Source organism: Tympanuchus pallidicinctus, unplaced genomic scaffold, assembly GCF_026119805.1.
Source record: "Tympanuchus pallidicinctus isolate F22 unplaced genomic scaffold, pur_lepc_1.0 scaffold22, whole genome shotgun sequence".
NCBI classification, from domain to species: Eukaryota; Metazoa; Chordata; class Aves; order Galliformes; family Phasianidae; genus Tympanuchus; species Tympanuchus pallidicinctus.
This window is the reverse complement of record NW_026294739.1, coordinates 20,003,664-20,017,120: the sequence shown is the minus strand read 5'-3', so window position 1 is coordinate 20,017,120 and position 13,457 is coordinate 20,003,664. Positions and strand designations below refer to the sequence as shown.

General features: G+C 38.3%; 1 long non-coding RNA gene across 8 annotated transcripts in view; it reads right to left on the bottom strand.

Annotated features, from left to right (window-relative positions):
* Positions 1–11,932, bottom strand: part of LOC128082418 (uncharacterized) — an 80,482-nt gene extending 68,550 nt beyond the window's left edge. For 6 of the 8 annotated variants that reach the window (XR_008207664.1, XR_008207669.1, XR_008207667.1 and 3 more), the window contains exon 1: positions 11,853–11,932. This is a non-coding gene — a long non-coding RNA (uncharacterized LOC128082418). The remainder of the gene's footprint in view (positions 1–11,852) is intronic. The other 2 variants (XR_008207668.1, XR_008207666.1) reach the window with 2 other exon arrangements.
* Between the last annotated feature and the right edge of the window lie 1,525 nt (positions 11,933–13,457).

The following is a 13,457-nucleotide window of genomic DNA, read 5'->3' as shown; positions in this document are numbered from 1 at the left end:
TGCTGAAGTTATGAATATTCAGAATAAGGGAGGAAATAATTTATGGGCTGTTTGGGCACTGTGTGGAGTGTCACTGTCCCTGAGGAGTGCTGGCTGCATTTTGCCTGAAGCCTCACAGCGCAGACAGGAGCATACAAACAGTTACGTCTTCCTGAGTCTACACACACGGGAACAGGATAACCTCAGAAAACTCCATCTCAGACAAAAAAGTTTGTGAAATGAGATGCATATCTTCACACTGATATGCAGCTATGCTTGGGAAGTTCTGTGGCTAAGAAGCAAGGCATTCTCTGATTCCTGACAGCGCTTATCTTGAGAAATGTCATTCAACACAGGTTGCCTCACGATGATTTCTTTTCTTTTCTGTGGAAAAACTGTTTTACCACAGCACATGAGGTCCAACAGATCCAACAACACCCACTGCCTCTCCAGTTATCACCGCTTGACAGGATCACCAGTTTTTCAGCCTGCTTCCTTTCCTACTCCCTAAAGCAGCATGAACTCAGGTCATAAGAACTCGTGCAAGTTGAAGAAACGCATCCTTACTCTATCGTTAGAAAGGCTGTCCACAGGTGCATCCTTTAAACATCTACCCTAGGTTACTGCGTTTCCTACTGCATATAGAAGTTACGGCTTAATTTTGGACAGCTATACTCTTGTATTTTCTCTTCAGACACTCCCCAAAAGTTTTTCAATGAGAAATCACTGCTAAGAACAAGGAACAAAGCAAGTCACGGTGAGAACTCCCTTTACTTTATTACCTTTATGCCCTTATGTAGCCTCAATACGATAAAAAACCATGGTTTACTGCTCCTGCTCTACTATGGGTAAGATTCTGCCCAGAGACTCTTAAAGAAAGCAAATGATACACTTGGTCAGTAAATTTCCACCTTCCCTTTCTTTATGGTAACATGTTTATGGGCACATGTGCTTAACAATGCCTTCTTACATTCCACTGCTGCTCATTAAAGTATACTATTTGGTTAAAGGATAATGAGATGGAGTAATGTGTGAGACATCTAAAAATACTGGTTGCTGCTTACAGATTATTTCTGGTTGACTGATGCAATTGTGCAGTATCACCTCTAATCCAGTGGGTAAAACTGGCATTAAGCCTGTTGTTCAAACAAACTCAGGGCCTGAGATGCTCACAGTAGTTCCAAAAGATTTTGGAAAAGCAAATTCTTTACTGAAATATTTCTGTGATTATCCCAACACACCATATGCTATTATCCCCACTGTATCCTCTGGCTTCACTAACTCTGCCTACAAAAAGCTTTCTCAATGCTGTTACTTTCCATATCATTATCTAAACACAAATTCTATGAAATCAGTTTACTACCCTTTGAAGTTTATAATTGTAATACCTATTTAGGCACTACACAACAGATACAATCAATTTATTGTACAAAAAATAATTTAAAAGATACACATGCTACCTGTAACTTCATAGCATGCAAAGGATGTTCCTCAAACCATCTGTAAGTCATGAGGCATCATTATTTGCTTACTGCCTTCTTTGTGGGCTACCTTAAACCCCTAACTAAAACCAAATTAAATTAAAACTACATCAGGGCCAATTATCCTCCTTGACATTCTAAATTTTCTACTCTTTTCTTTTCCCTTCCCTTAAGGCCAGACACAGCAGCCATCTCCATGGCTGGGAAGGACTCAAGACAGCTCTTGCAGAGCCCTACAGCACCATTCTAGGTGCTGGCCAAAGGTATGAGCAGCCACAAGCTGAAGGGAGCACAGAACTGCTGAACTCAACGTTCCATACCCATATGATCACGCATCACACATGGCCAGGCTTCGCACTGACCCAAAAATAAAGCTCTTTGAAAGGAGTATGTGGCAAGTTGCAAGTAAATATTGCTTTCCTACAACAAATGGTTGAAACTTTTTGCCCATTTAAGAGTAAACAACTCTGAGTAATGTCAAGGTATCACACTCCATGCGCTTAATCATAAAAGCATACTTCAGTTAACTCCTGGGTACAAGTATATAATCTGTAAGCCCCAGAGTAGCACTAGAAAAGCACAGTGACTCAGAAATATTGTTCCTAAGCACAATGCTGTCTTAAATGTTGTGGGAGTTTTTGTCCTTTTAATTAGTGTGCTGTGCTTAAATGACAAGACAGCAGTTCGACAAAAAGCAGAATCGTTAAGTCACTTCATTTTGGCTGCTTATCCTATACCTCATATTTTTGTGCCTCCAAAGCACTGTGACCAACTAGGCAAATAACTGCATGAAGTACACACTGAAGGTACAGGACAGAGACCTCAAGCTCTCTTACACCACTAGCGCAGTTGGTAACTAGCTCTCTACTTTATGTCTGAACTAGAGATTGCATATAGAATGAACATAGGTTGTGATTATTACAAAATGGAAGTGGCTAGAATTGCCTTGTAGTGTAAAGATATACTATGTATATATATATATATCAGAAATAAAGAACTGGCTTTGCTTAAATTGTGCAAAGTCATACTTGGTTCACAACTGAATGCATCACACACCTGAAATTCTGTAGTATTTAACTTGGAAGAGTGTGGAGAAGTTAAAAGAGCTCTTATCTCCCCTCGGTTATACTGGGTCACTCAGTGCAGCTGATGGATGAAGTTCTTCCCTCACATCTGAAAAAGGAGCAGTGATACAGCTGAAGGAAGCACCATGAAACATTTGGTTTTCTTTTTAAAAGAAGTGCCGTTGCAAGGTTTGAAAGAGAATAGCTTTCAAAAAGTTCAAAATATCCTTTCACCCCAGATCCTTCATGGTGTTCTCTTCAGAGTACACAGCAATTCTTCACATCACATTTTGGTATCAAGCATCCCATCCAACACCACCAGTTTTTCCAGCCCCCTGCAGAAGATGCATTCAGTTACATCCTAGTCAATGTGAGAGAATTAGGAACTTCAATCCAGATCTTCAAAGGGAGGCTTTGAGGTGCACATCACAGCCTTCATTTGTCATTCTAAGGGGTTCAGATGCTTTTATGAGCTTTCTGCTACTATTTGTCCATTAGCTGGTTTAGATTTGGAAAGGAGGCAGCTATGAGGTAAAACCGGATAAAATCCAATTTAACTTTCAGTAAAATAAAACTGTAGTTATTTAACTTTTTGTACTGAGCACCTTCCAGAAGTGACAGAAGGAGATAAAACTTTCAGCAACTCTGCCTCGGGTTTTCCTACACCATCAGAGATTTAACTTTTCAATAATTGTCTCTTCAAATATAGAAAGTGAGTGACAGATTTTAAAACAGACAGGCACACACACCAAGTAATCAACATTTAATTTGGTAGACTGACCACAACAAGAATTCATTTTGTCAGGGTTTTTTTTTCTTCCCTCAAAGAATTGAAGCCAGCCATACAATAGCAATATTCCAGATGGCTGTACAAAGTCCTCTGTCTCTTTCAACAAAATGTTGATCATGATCCAAGAAGCAGGAAAGTGCTTCTGATGGACACACGCATCTTTCTGCAATGTGACAAATCACACAAAATAAAAGAAAAGCCACCTCATTTACAAAGTAGATGTCTGAGCTGGGGATGAAATTTGGAAGATTAGAAGGGGAAAACATATGCAACAAGGCCAGTAATTAAAAAAAAATTTTTGCCTTCCCTTGTAAAAGCTATTAATTAGAGAACGTTTTCCTACACTTAAAACTCCTAACTTAGATGAATATAATAGAGACTTCTTATGTCTCTTTAAACCAAAATTTCCTGTCATCTGTTTGGTTGTTTTTTTTTTTTTGTTTTTGTTTTTTAAACACTTAACTAAGAATCACACTGGTGTTTGCTGTGTTTGCTCACTAAAAATGAAGCTAGCAACTAGCAAGAGACTTACAAAAACTAATTTTTTTTCCACCATGTAAAATTATTAATTGTTATCTCCATGCCTGCATTTTCTGTGCTACCAAAGGAATCCCCAAATGATTGTGAATCTCAGCACATATCCTGCAAATCTTAATTCTTCCTCACACTTGGCCCATGGTAGATTTTTCAAAAGAGGCAGGTATCTTAATTCCAAAATTGAGTTTTTAAACAGTAATCTTGTATCAAAAAGCAAGACTTTAAATGCACCAAATTTCTAGTGTCACTTGGATACGTTCTTGAAAGGGCACAGGCTCCATGCTTCAGAAAACAAACTATTCCCACAGTTCCCTTGCCTTATTCATTGAGATCCATAACTTACACAAAGACTTCATAACATCCTTATCAATTAGTGTTTTTTTCCACAGATAGCAAAACAAGAATTAAAAAAAAAAAATAGCTAAGAAAGAAACTATCATCTTCATTTACCTGGTTGCTGAGTAGTTAAATTACTCAGATGCACAAGAAAACCTAGATTCAATCCCTTTCTTGCCCAAAGGAGATTCAGGTTTATAACTTGCTTCTTGACAGGTCAAACTTTTGGTGCCATGCAACCATCAAATGCAGCTAATTCTGCTTTAATAATAGCTGCTAAAGCCAAGCAATTTCACCAGGAATAATTAAATGTTCAGTAGGTTAAAATAAGAAAGCAAACACAAGCAGAATTTTCTAGCATAACTTTTATGATACTTTTATATAAGCAGTGACACCATGTTAAAGTCCTCGTATAAAATATTAAGCACTTTCTTGAAAGCAGACTTCCCTCACAATCTCTAAGATTTTATATGTGATATCTGACACCAATTCACAGCAGCTTCTCTCCAGCTTATGTCAGCATAACTCCACCAATTTCAGCTGAACCAAGCTCACAGCAAGTTTTACAGAAAGATTCTCTCTTGACAGCTCCATCAGTGTAATAGCAGGTATTTTCTACTCTTGCACAGTGGTAGTTTTCTACTTTTTGAATGGTAGCATCGTGGTTCCACTGCCTGTTTACAGAATACCCACCAAGTTCCACCAATGTTGTACTCCATAACAAATATTTGCCTTTGATCATTTGAGCAATAAACGCTGTTACTGGCTTGCCATTCCTCTCTGCTTAAATTCCTCCCATACTCCTAGTGCATCAGACAGTAATGAATGGCTCACAAAGAGAATCAGCAATAAAAGCATCGGTACCTCATTCAAACACAAGTTCTCTGCTACTTTACCTCTGTGTAGGATAACTTTCACAAATGAAAATATTCATTCTCATGTAGCAAAGGAAATATGACAAGCCTTAGTTCTTAAACATAGATTTTCATTGTATTTTATTTATTTTTCAATATGAGAACGTTGCAGAACAGCATTATTTACACAGCAATATCAAACTCACGCATTATGTTTGGCCATATTCTCCCAATTTCCAGAGATTTTCAGGAAAATTTTTTCAGAAACTTCAGGGACTTAACAATAAAATGCCGCTTTAGTTTAATGTCAAGCAGGCACATTGATAGTTATCAGTATTTCAAATCAATTTAAACAATTTATTTTGTTTCTTGAAACCCATTCCCTCCTGGTCACCTCCTGCAGAAATTCCTACCTTGCTCAGTCCAAATGCTTTCCACAAGTGCTCCTCCATTCTTTTCCCTGCTTCTGCACATTCTATTTAGATAGCAGCAGAGAAAAAGGAGCCAGATGATCATAGCAGTACCTACCATCAAGTCAGTCTAAGGAGAGATCTCAGAACTTCACAACTCCTAAAGGAACTACGTAATGCAGCAATTAATTTAGTTGCTAATTCACTATTGGAAAATGATAAGCTATACCATGATACTATTTTAGATGAAGTACGGAATTCAGATTCTTGTAACTCCCTCTAAAATCCAGCTCCTCATTAAACAGAAAGAAAATGTTGAGAAAGAGATGCTGATGTAAGTTGTTGGGTGAAGGAGGATTAGTCAGTATCAAACTTTCAGGTTCATAAGCCACACATGGAATCATAAGTAATGAGTTTCAAAAGTGAACTTCAGCATACCTGAATGTGGTAAAATGCCAATTAAGATCCCTCAAGACTCTTATGAGATTCAGCAGACAACAGACTTAGAATATCAGTAGTTATTTCAAGTATGAGTAGTTACAGAAACACAAAATACTATTAACACTTTCCGCAGCTACTTATGTTTCTACAGATTGCAAGTGCACAAAGCCAAAAAAAAAGATAGGAAGATGTATATGTGAAGGTATAATGTACATGACTGTGATTCAGTGAGCACAATGCTGATAAAGAATGAGGCACTAAGCGATTTGCGTCACGAATTAATGGCTTCATTGAACTTTTATAAAGACTTCCTGAAGAACACAGTAACCGTATCAATATCTCATTTACAACTCCTCACAAGCAGATAGGTTTGTAGTTTGGTAACAAAGCATGGATGTGCTACGGCTTGAACCCTGCAGTTAGAAAGGTCGCACTGGTTGTTCAACACCTCAGCCGAGAGTACAGCTGCGTTAGCGCCGTACTGTACACTGCAACCTGTAAACCCACAAAAAAGGTAAAACACCCTGGAAAAGTTCAGTTAAGCACTATAATTATGCTCCATGGGCCTGATAATGAAGCAATCCTTATTGCTAAAGAACTACCCCAAGAGTCTTCCAGCAGCGGCAGGCTACAAGCCGTCACTGTCAGAATGACTTCTCTCTTGGGTGTCTGGTCGTTGGTGGCTCAGCACAGATTCCCCTTCCTTGACAAATGACAACTGCTCATACTGTGATTTTCTTTCTACTCATTTTCTTTTATAGGTGGCTCTATTCCCAGTGCTCTAATGTAATTCAGCTTCATAGCATGTCTGGTTATATTTCTTCTACAGATCGCAATTACACTTCTAAACCAGTCTTTGTGTTGCTATGAGAATCAGACAATAGGAAAAAATTTTAAAGTTTCAATGAGGAAAATTTCCATAATATGTGGTGGCTGTCACAATCTTCCTGATAGAAATAATTACTCCTCCAATGTAACTACACTAAACCACCAAGAAATATGGATAAAGACTCATCCATCTGTGCAAAGCTCTCTCATAAATGCATATGAAAAGGGAGCTAAATGCAGAGATTAGTATACACTGAGATGGGCAATGGAACACATGTTAAGGCAGCAGGCTCCTGTTACCATGGTCCTGAGATGGGGAAGGTATTAACTTACTCTTTTTATCAGTATTGAGAAAAAGCTACATATGATACACTGTGATTTTGAGTAAGGCTATGCTTTGCCTTCCCAAGATCCACCAGATTATAGATGCTAATTCTCCCACATTTCTGACTGAAACTCAGAGTATCCAAAAACAAAAGCACAAGCTGCCACAGCATGAGCTAACAACACTTTTTCTGGGGCAAGAGAAAACTACTCATCTGCAAATAACAGACATCACTTACTTATAAAAAAACATTGCTTTCATGGCTGCATTGGAGAACAAAATAATTGAAAAGCCTTCTTCCGTGATTTTGTTGTCCTGTTCCTACCTAAACTCTAGGACAGTACTATTTATTACTAGATGCACCTCTCGGATCAGCAGCACTTTAGCATACTGGCTACCAACCCAAACATTGCAGCTTGGATGGAGGTACTCTGGCACCGCTTAATTTTCTTCTTCATGTACCTGCACAGCACATAGGAACAGCAGAACTCAAAACCCACCAGTAAGCCTGGTTAAATGAGCAGAAAGGCAGCAGCTCTTAGGGAACTTCATCAGCTTATCTATATCCAGATAAGCAATTAAGTTACCTCTGGTGGCAATTGCTGCAAAGTAAGTGTGTCTCTGGCCAGTAAAGAAGTGCTTTTGTGTATTCGTAGACTGCAGTGAGAAAGCATTGCAAAATATATTAGCAGAAAGACAGAACCTCCATGTAGATCTGTTCTGTTGCACTCTAAGACCTAATCAAAGAACAACTGTTAAGCTATTCTTTAACTACAGTAGTGCCAAGACAGAGGCTTTATTCAAGACTTGTTGAAAACTTGGATACTGACTACTCCAGAAATCTGCAGGGAAAGGTTATGGCAAACTCTGTGCTATCTTACCTGTGCAAACAATCTTCCTCTCCTCCAGTGAAAAATCACAACCTATTAATGCAGCCCAACATTGTTTGGAGTACCAACAATTTCCAGAAGCCATAGAGCTCTCATTCCATGCCTGACCATCCCCAGTGACCATCATATCCTCCATAGCCACAATGGTAAGGAGGCAGTCCTCCAAATACGTTTCAGCAGAAAAGTAGGCTAAACAACAAACTAATTGCCTAAGGGTGGAATTGCACCTGCAGCCCAAAGCAACTTGAGCCCAACAGTGCTATAAACTCTTCATCCAGGAAAAGTGCTGCTGAGACAATGCCCTGCAGCAAACTCAATAGCAGGCTAAGCTAATAGCTGCAGGGCTCTTGTCTCCAGAGACATCATCTAACTGATGGGAGACCTGCTGATTCAGAATGGAGTCACTTCAGCTTTCTATATTGCTAATATGGCCATCAAAACGGTCGTACACAATAAACTCCTTCTGACTAAGCATCTAACTAGTAACCAGAATTAACTATGGAAGACTGGAATGTCTAGAGCCATGAGCCCTGTAACCCGTGTTCACACACACCAATCTTTTTTTTTCCTTTAAAGCACTCAAGGAAATGCAGTTCAAAAGAACATTGGCTATGAATGACTATTTTAAAAGCTACCAAGAGCTAGTCTTTCTTAGCAGAGAAGACCCAAAGCACCTATGGATGAAGAAATGCTATATGCAAATGCTTCAAGCTGCTTCTGCATGAGCTACAGCACCCCAAAACATCCACTGTGACTTGAATCATTATGTCATCCTCCTTGAAAGTGAATATTCAAGTTAAGACAGAGAAAGACAACAGTTGTTCTTAAAACACTAGAAATGATTGTTATTTGGAAGTCATCTTCAGCATAGTGCTTTTTCCATTCAGTAAATATCTTGTGCCTCTGTTATCTTACTTGAAATATGAAGTATCACAATATTTAGAAATACTTCCATGTTAAAAACAAACACGAACCATTTTTCATGGCTTCTGAACTCATTCCTTGCATTTAGAACTATAAATCCATGAAGTGACTGTAAGCAATAATAACACTACTACTTGAAACACATTTCAACTGGAACTCCTACTAATTACCAGTTTATTTCAGATAAAATTAGTGACCATTGATCTTCTGAACTACACCAAAATCAAATTCTGTTTGAGATAGTTTTGGGGAGCCAAAGCCTTCCCTGGCATTAGTCCATCTAACCACAGACCAGAAAGGTGGTAGTGACTTATCTTACTCTTTGTAACCCTACCTGACAGATTCAAACTTATCTCCAGCGTTATTCAGAGAAGTGGGAATTTTCCACTGTTTCTATCTTACTCAGCCCTACTGCTCACATTTAAAAATTCAAAAGCAGTCATGAGTTTGCAATAAATGAGAAAGTACAAAAGGAAGCGTCTACTCAGCTCTGAGATGGAACAAAAGAAGAAAATTGCCTATAGCTGGCTTCACCCTGCCTTTTCACAGCAATGAGATTCATTACACGTATGCTTCTCTGAATTATTTTAATCCCATCACTGTCAACACAAGTTCTTCACAACACAACACAAGCAGTCAGGAGATATTGATGGCTTTATTGGACCTGCTGACCACTTTGTTACATCCAGATGCGTTCCCCCTGTATGGAGAAATTAAGAGATGCTGTGGTGTTGTTTCTGATCATAATGTAGGAGGAAGTCACACAGATCTAAACCTCACAGTTGCTCAGGTTGCATTTCAATCCTGTAACTTAGGGGATGCTGCCATCAAGAGTTTTGAAGACATAAATGGCACGCTGACAGCCGTTGTCAGTGAGGACAATGAAAATTGGCAGCTCTAGCCAAGTATGAAGCATGACAAATTGCAGGAAAGCAAAAGGAAGACAGTGTTTCACTCAATTCAGAAGTGAGATGACATTTGCTAGGAAACTGATGGGAATTCTTCAGGCAGTCTACAAGATGTGCTAAATGTTACTTGCATTATAACAAATCATAAGGTATCAACTGCAAAAATCAGTTGCCTTTAATGAAGACTTCTAGAGAAGAAAAAAAAATGCAGAGGCAATTAGACAACTGAAACTAGAAATATGCTGTATTTAAGTATCTTTGAAGCATGAAGGACCTAACAAAAACATTTAATAAAAGAAAATATCAAATTGCTGCAGCTCATCAGGCTGACAGCATCTTGAGCTTATGGAACACTTAGCAGGTTTCCCTCTTCTCTTTACACCTACACTAGCAATATGTTTCCAAAAGCACATTCTTCTCTAAGATAAAACCAACTTCAGTATGTTTATCTATTGTTTCTTACCACTGAATTGGAAGAGATCACTTTCCCTTCACTAAAAAGAGATGTAAACTCATAGCATCAATGCCTAAAAAATAGAAAAGTTGTTTAAACTGCAGCCTATATTTGCTTAATACCAATAGGATTTTTATTTTTACACATTTGGAGGGGAGCTGTTTGCTAAACAGACTTTGTTTGCTGATCACACTTTTCAGCTATCATAATGCTTTGATCAGTCTAGGATTGGAGTGTGATGATTTCCCATCGCACTGCAACAAAAAAAAGTGTATATTTATCTATATACATACATACACCATCTTTTTAAGCACTACTGGTCATCCCAAAAGAATTTTTGACAAACTGATTTTAAAGAAGCTTTTTAAAAAGCATCTTTTTAAAAAGCATCCAAACAAAATAAAATAATTTCCTTCTAAAAGGAAAACCTCTGGGAAAAAAAGCAGCCATATTTTTAAGCATAAAGAATTCACACAACAAATTGCTTATATACCTTACCAGGAAAAAAAAAAAAAAGAGAGCATCTCTGAATTTCAAAATTACATTCTAGAAGTAGAAAACAAACTTGAGCTAGACCTAAATGGCATCAGTAGCAACACTACATTCTCTTGGTAAATCATGAAAAGCAGCATTTATCACTATTTTTCTTAACAGTTTGACATTTGCCTCACTATCAACCTACAGAGCAGCGATCCACAGAAGCAGCACTAGGGGCCCACAGCCCCTTTCCTCCCCAATGAGAGCTGTTCAGTTGAACCTTAGCAGAGTCTCAGTCTACCATATGAATTCCCCCTCTTTGACCCCTCCGTGGCAAGAAGAGATAACTGCAGCAGATTAGCAAACGGCACGTTTAATTACATACCTGCTTCACTAAGCTAAGCAAGTGGCCCTCAACACCTCAGCTAAAAGCACAACACTTTGTTGCAATCTGGAGCAATGTACAAAAACTTCTTCCTCGTTAGATTCTCGTATCATTAATTCCAGCAGATGATGGTTCCACAATTTATTAAGAAGTCCTTCTTATTTCATAATAATAATTAAAAAAACAAAACAAAACATTAAGTTGACTCTGGAGGAGCTTTTCACATTACCAGTTTAAATGTAAGCCTAATCCAGGAATGCAGACTCTGCACAGCACACACAACAAATTGCATTACACGTTTTAGAACCAACGTATGGATTTCACAATAAAATTTTAAGCACGAGTATAAACAGCATCCTGATGCTCCACATACATTAGGCATTTTAAAAGATGCACATTACCACCAAATAAAACTTATCACAGACTGTGCAGAAAACATGTAATTCATAAAGAGCTGAACTGAATAGCTGAATTCTCCTTGCATACCAATACTGCTGGTTCCCCAAGAGACTTAAGCAGTTGGAAGCTCTGTAGTACATGAGGGGAAAACCAACAACCAAGCCCATTCTTCAGTATTTTTGATAAAAGACAGGAAGATATGAAATCCCAAACGTTGCCTTCTGTGTAAAAAAGAAATTCTTTAATCTCCATAAAAATATTACAAAATAACAATAATAACAACACTCTACATCCATTTTCTTGGGCCTCTTAAATAAAAGACCACAAAGAAAACCTCTTGTGAAGAAGTAGGAAAACAGTTTTTACTCACTATGTATCCAAACTCAGCTGCAGCTCTGAAGTGACCCAGCAACTCTTTGCACTGCAAGAAAGCAGTGGGGTTTCACTTCACCATTTTTATCACCACAATCAGCATCAGCTGTTGAGCTCAGCTCTGTAAGCTGTAATCTGGGGAAAATCTATGTCAGGTGCTCCCATTCTGGAATTAAATGTTGCAAGTCCCAGCTTCTAAGGCAGGTGGTGTAAATCTTTGCCTCCTCCCCACTGAAATTAATCCTTTTTTGGTAGAGGAGAAAAATCACTTCTGTGTCTCATTAACGCTTCCTATTCTCAAGGATAAGATTTGCTGTTTTTAATTGATCATTTTCCTGATTTTTCTCTCTGCTTTATACCCATGAATTCAGAGCAAAACCACTAAGAAATGAAGTAACTGCTCTGACAAATGCTGCAGTTGAAGAAGAAAGAGGAAAAAAATGTAAATAGATGGCAAGAACAAATACAAACTCCTGTGGCTCAAAAGCTTAACAGTGTGATTTCAGAGAGCTCAACTTAATCCAAATGCATATCAACGTGTTCTTGAAATACACTCTATTCCTTAAAATAAAAACATTTTTAAAGTCTTTTTTCTTCCTCACCTCTGCTAATTTTGTCACAGTGTGAAAATCCTGGTATTATCAGACATCCTACTCTCCCCTTTGATCGTAACAAGACAAAGAAGTTCTCCTCCTCAGTGAGAAAAATAAGGGAATGAGGAATAGCAAGAAAAAAAGAAAGCTGATGAAACCAAAAAACTAATTAAAAAGTAACACTGCTTGCCATGTAGAATCATTTCTCTCCTTTCATAATGGTTCCTGGAGCTCCGCTGAACTTTGCAGGGTCGCACAGAACAGCAAACCATGCATATGTATGGCAGTTCAAAAATAGCACTGCAGTGAAGGTAATTGAATGGAATTAGGGTGCTTTTCAACTTCAGTAACTGAAGTAGGTATAAAGGGAGCCCTCAGACTCCGTATGCTTCCTGCACGGTGGCCTTTGGTTTGCTTCATGTCTTAGAAATTCTACAGGGAAGACAGCCAAAGAGAAAACGACAGTTGCTCAGCTTTTACATTACAGTTCAGTTGGATTTAAGTCTTGTCCTTTATTTTTGTGGCAGGAAAATAAAAGGGATGACATGCAGGAGGATTCTCTATACTGTCATGAGCGCACTTGTGAGCTCGTTTTTATAGTGCTGGACTCAAAGGATGCAATGTTCCTCCCCAGGAACACAGCAGACTGAATTGTGTAATGGCAGACACTGCTGTTTTAAATTGTTTTAAGGTCACTGAATGGAAACATACTGGCAGTAAAACTTGCTCTAGGTTTCATCTTAGCAATATCATGTCATGGTGTCAGAGTATACGAATGGGGAGGGAATCACCAGCAACAAAGGGCATCTGATGACTGTTCTGATGAAATGAACCTCAACAAGTAAAACCGTTGAAGTTTAAGTACCCCAGTACCAACTTGTTTGCAATTGGCAAATTCTTGGAACATGGTAGCTCTGAAAATCAGATGGCTAATAGAATGTTTTCTGCCTTTTTGCATATTTTGAAATACATATTAAATGTATTTATTAATTCTGTAGTTGGCAAGTCAA